This window comes from Marmota marmota, unplaced genomic scaffold (assembly GCF_001458135.2).
Source record: "Marmota marmota marmota unplaced genomic scaffold, marMar, whole genome shotgun sequence".
In the NCBI taxonomy this organism is placed as follows: Eukaryota; Metazoa; Chordata; class Mammalia; order Rodentia; family Sciuridae; genus Marmota; species Marmota marmota.
In genome coordinates, this window is record NW_026000108.1 from 1,336,994 (window position 1) to 1,342,372 (window position 5,379).

Here is a 5,379-nt window from a genome sequence, read left to right on the forward strand (position 1 = left end):
GCTCAAGCGGTAGCGTGCTCGCCTGGCATGCGTGCGGCCCGGGTTCGATCCTCAGCACCACATACAAACAAAGATGCTGTGTTCGCCGAAAACTAAAAAAATATATATATATTAAAAAAAAAAAAAAAAAAAAGAATTAAATCTGTCACTGGGTACAGTGGCACACATCTATAATCCCAGTGACTCAAGAGGCTGAGGCAGGAGAATCTCAAGTTCATGGTAGCCTCAGCAACTTAGCAAGATCCTGTCTCAAAATTTTAAAAAAGGGGGCTGGGGATATAATTCAGTTGGTAGAGTGCTTGCCTCACATGCACAAAGCCCTGGGTTCAATCCCTAGCACCACAAAAATAAATGAATAAAAAAAAAAGGGGGTTCGGGATGTGGCTCAATAATAGAGCACCCCTAGGTTTAATCCTGAGCACCCCACCCCATAAAATTAATAATCTCAAATGAACAAAACCCCCTGCAAACTCCACAGCTATAAGGAGTATCTAGTGGCACTGGTGTCCTGCTCTCTCCCACAGGAAGCAGGAAGCAGCTGGGTTATTGAAGGGAAAACAGATGAGCACCACTGTGGTGTCCTAAACTGAGAGCCTAGGAGGAAGAGAAGGTCTCCCTAACACAGGTAAGACCAGGCGGAGGCAGATGCCAGCAGAGACGACAGTGCAGGGCAAACAGCCACCTGGGGTAAGCCCATGTACAAAACAAGGGAATGTGGTTGCCACTTCCTCTAGGAAGCTCTTCTGGACTGGCCCACTGGTCTGGCAGCGGTATCACAACCTTATCTTAGACCTGTGACCACCTATCCACTATTGTTTGTCATATCACTAAACTGTGGGTGCCACAGGGAAAGGCTAAGTCCACCATGCCTGAGGTACATCCCCAGAGCCAGGTGCAGGGCCTGCTGGGGTCATTCCCAAGTCAGGATGCTCCTGAAGGACTGTGTTCAGGGAGAGTCTGCTCTGCGCCCACAGAAGATCCCAATACCCCAACTGATACTGCCAAACAGCATAGGGCATGATGACATGGGAAGCTGTGTGGAGCACAGAAAGACTACCATACCAGATCACCAGGACTGTGTGCAGACCGTAGGTGTGACTGTGCTAAAGCAGCTCATAAGAAAAAGGGCTGGGAGGGCTGCGGGTGTGGCTCAGTGGTAGAGCACTTGCCTAGCATGTGTGAGGCACCACATAAAAAATAAAGGTTTGGGGCTGGGGATGTGGCTCAAATAGCAGCGTGCTTGCCTGGCATGCATGCGGCCCGGGTTCGATCTTCAGCACCACATACAAACAAAGATGTTGTGTCCGCTGAAAACTAAAAAATAAGTATTAAAAAATCCTCTCTCTCTTAAAAAATAAATAAAAATTTAAAAATAAAGGTAATTGTTATTTTGTATACAACCAGAGATATGAAAAACTGTGCTCTATATATGTAATATAAATTGTAATGCATTCTGCTAAAAATAAATAAATAAAGGATCTAAAAGAAATAAAAACAAAAAAGAAAGTAGGATCTGCTCTTTCCCTGACAACGCAGGAGTTACCCACCACACTCAGCATTCTCAAGGAGACAGGTACAAAGTGATGAGTGTACTTACAGGCGGCTTATCAGCCCCACGGTGCTGGCACAACTGAGACAAGCACGATGCCGGTGTCCCAGACTACCTATGACAAAAACAAGGAAGAAGTAAGTGAACAGGTCCCAACCAGGCATCTGTGAAAGTCTGAGAGTAGAAACCCATTAAGTTTCTGGAAGCCTGGCTTCCAAGCATAGCTAAGTGAAAAGTCTCTCCAGTTAGGAAACAGGGTCTTAGGGCAGCCCTGAGGAGAAAGCCAAGCAGGCCAAGCCCTAGAGAAAGGCCACTGGGTCCCCGGCTTAGGACCTATAGTTCCCGCCTGTTGGGAACTCCTCCCTGCTAGCCTTGGCTGGCTTTGATGGTCAGGGGCCAAGGTGTACATGACCCCCAATGCACAGGCAGCCCTACAGATCAAGCAACAACCCCAGGGTGACAAGGGCTGAAGATTATAGGAAAAACCAACATGAAAAGGAAGCCGTTTCTTGGATAACAGCTGTGATGAGCGAGCATACAGGTCGTTTTTAGGGTTCAGACATGTTCTGATGCTTTCCCTACCTCACTCTAGTTCCCATAAGCATGTCAGAGGTCACTCACAGCACCATGAGGGTGGTGCCATCAAACTGCATGCAGGGGACAAGACAGTTGTGGGTGCAGTAGATCCAGGGGCAACAACCCCAGAAGGGCCAGCTCAGACTGTGCAGAGGCTAGGCAGGCAAGAAGCCAATAGGACTGAAGGGTGGCACTGTGAAATGCCATCTGGCCCAATCCTCCAGGCAGTGGGAGTGGCAGTAAGGACATCCACTTGTCATTTTATGTCATTACCAGGAGGCAAAACTCATGCTTCTATGGGAAGGGTATCTAATACCACCAAATGTCACATTTAGGACCTTAACCAGACTGGGGACAGTCTGGTTAGTAAGTTGGGAGCTGGGGATGTTGTTCAATGGTAGAGTACTTGCCTAGTAAGTTGGAGCTAGGCTCACAAGTGTTTAGTCAGCACAATTCATAATGTAAAAGATATTAGCTACATTCTTACATGCATCAAGCCCTACAAGTTAAATGTAAAAGTACAGGGTCATGAGCACATCTTCACAGCCCCTTCCTCTGTTAAGGTGCTGCACTTCCTCCCTGCCTGGCCACTCCCGTCCCACCAGGATTTGGCTCAGAATTCCCCACCCACCTAGCCCCAAGCCCATAGCCTAGGCAATGCTGTTTTAAGAGTTCCAGTCCCCACTTCCCCTGCCCTACGCAAACCCACTCTGAGAGCTATTCCAACTCTCCACAAAGACCCCTGGGGGAAAGGTCACCCAGGATGCCAGGGCTCAGGAGCCCATGACCCTCAGCAAGGGTGTCCAGGCTGCCTATACTTTTGCCCACTACAAATGTGGGTCCCACAGCCCCCTCAGTTTTGGTAATTTGCACAGAACCCAGCTAAGTGCTTCGGTCACTGTGACAGTGCATCACAAATGAGCGGCTAGAGGAAGAGGCATAGAGGGTCCTAAGCACATCAGGCTCCTTCACAGCCTCATTAAACAGGCACAACTGGACTACACCAATCTCCATATCCTTCCCTTCCCTGGAGATTGAGGCTAAAATTCCAACCCTCCAATCTCAGCCTGGCCAGCCCCACCTGCACTTTATACTTTGATCCAAGAAGGGACTTGTGAATAACAAAGCCACTACAGTCACACCCAGAAAATCCTGTCACTCCAAGAGCTTTAGGAGTTCAGTAACCAAGATCAGGCACAGACACCAAATATACATTTTTACTACACCACACCTTACTTCTCCTGGCCTCCAGAAGAATAAGCTCCCATGACAGGATCCTGACCTCCTCCTCTTCAGAGGTTTCCCAGGGTCTCCTGGGACCTGCACTTTGAAGAGCACCAAGAACTCCTCCTGACCCCTCAGCCTACTCCTCCATGGTCCTCCTGGGTTTAAACAACAGCACTGTGGGGCCTTGAGGCTGGATACTTCTCTCGCACTAATCCTTCAGATGGACTTCAAACACAGCAACTTTCTCCCAAAGAAAGCATGGAAAGGGGAAGGAGAGTACCAGACAAGCTCACCTTGGCCTGGGGATGAAGGTCAATATCAACAGTGATAATGAACAATGATAAATCATCTTGACAGTACAGAGGCTAGATAGGATGTGATGAGAACCACTTCATCTCTGTGCCCTACTCCTTCAAACACATTATCCTCAGTTTAAGTATGGGAAAAACATTTTTAAAAAATTGATGAGATGGGCTGGGGATGTAGCTCAATCGGTAGCGCGCTTGCCTGGCATGCGTGCGGCCCGGGTTCGATTCTCAGCACCACATACAAAGATGTTGTGTTCGCTGAAAACTGAAAAAAATAAATAAATAAAAATGTTTTAAAAAAAAAAAAAAAAAAAAAAAAAAAAATTGATGAGAGAAGCATTCTACAATATATCTAACCAGTACTCCTCAAAACTGTCAAGATGGGCTGGGGTTGTGGCTCAGTGGTGGAGCACTTGCCTAGCACATATGAGGCCCTGAGTTCGACCCTCAGCACCACATAAAAATAAATAATAAAAATAAAGGTACTGTGTCCATCTACAATTTAAAAAAAAACAAAACTATCAAGGTCATGGAAAACAAGGGATGCCTAAGAAAGTGTCACAATCTAAAGAGCCCTGACTAAATGAATGTGTCCTGAATGCGTCCAGGAGCAGAGAGAATATCAGGATAAAATATGTACAGAATAAAGAAAAAGTACATTATACTATATGCTGAATAAAGCATGGAAAAGAATAAAAATAATCTTAATACAGTATTGGCCTTAGCTCATTAGTTGTGACAGTGAACCACACTAACCAGGGATCTTAATAATGGCCTGTACTACTTCCAGGGGAATGTCACTTCAGGGCATTCAGGAACAGGCTTCCCACAGCCCAGCCCTGAGTCCCATTGGCTCTGAATTCCCTTGTTGGTTCTGCAGCGAACCATCTGCCTGCAGTGCAGTGTACAATACTAAAGAACATGTTCTTAATAAATAAAGAAAAATAACTATATATTTATTCCAAAACAAAAACATTCTGTTCTGGAATAAAAGCACAACAAAACGAAAAAGAAAAAAAAAAAGAAAGAAATCATCTAATTTTTAAGCCATAAACATGCTATAGAAATGCGAAGAGGCAGAAGTACTTCATCAGCATCCTGAACACATCAACAGGTACAGACAACTCTGACAGCAGAGGCGGCGGGAACTGGGCAGCTCCTGCGGTCCTCCCCACCCGCTCTCGTTGCTAAAAATGACAAGAACCGTGCCTGTCCTGGTGCACTTGTAATCCATAAAGCGTCCAGAACTGCATTTTCCCGGGTGTCTCACCCTCACTGGGTGACTTTTACCTTTATGGCAACCTTACAAACAGGACACAAACGCGGAAGGCCGCTGAAGAGCGGGAGCACGGGCCGCTGCCCGCAGCCAGCCCGCGCCCCACCCGGGCAATGGCGGGCGGGCGGGTGGTGCCCGGGCCTGCGGGCTGCTGACTCCGCGACCAGAGCGTGGCCACAGGGCACGCCGGTCCTCGAGAGTGGACGCCGCGCTTCCCCGCGGAGGGGGCACGGACACTTTTCCCACGCCCCCTCGGGGGACAGTGACCTGGAGCGACCCGGGCGACTAAGGTCAGAACGCCGCCGGGCGCCCCGCGGGCCGCACGCGGCGGGGGAGGCGCCCGCGCGGCCAGACCCGCGCACGCGGCACCCGGAGCCAAGCAGAGCCCCCCGAGATCCCGCGCTCGGCCCGGCCCGGGTACTTACCCGCGGGGCTGCGGCGCG

The 5,379-nt window shown here is 48.7% G+C and overlaps 1 protein-coding gene across 1 annotated transcript in view; it reads right to left on the reverse strand.

The window, feature by feature from the left end:
• Positions 1-5,379, reverse strand: part of Letm1 (leucine zipper and EF-hand containing transmembrane protein 1) — a 52,163-nt gene that overhangs the window by 32,682 nt on the left and 14,102 nt on the right. The window contains exons 2-3 of the mRNA XM_015481876.2: positions 5,362-5,379; positions 1,598-1,665 (exon numbers count right to left, since the gene is read on the reverse strand). The gene's annotated coding sequence lies outside the window, so the exon portion shown is untranslated. The remainder of the gene's footprint in view (positions 1-1,597; positions 1,666-5,361) is intronic.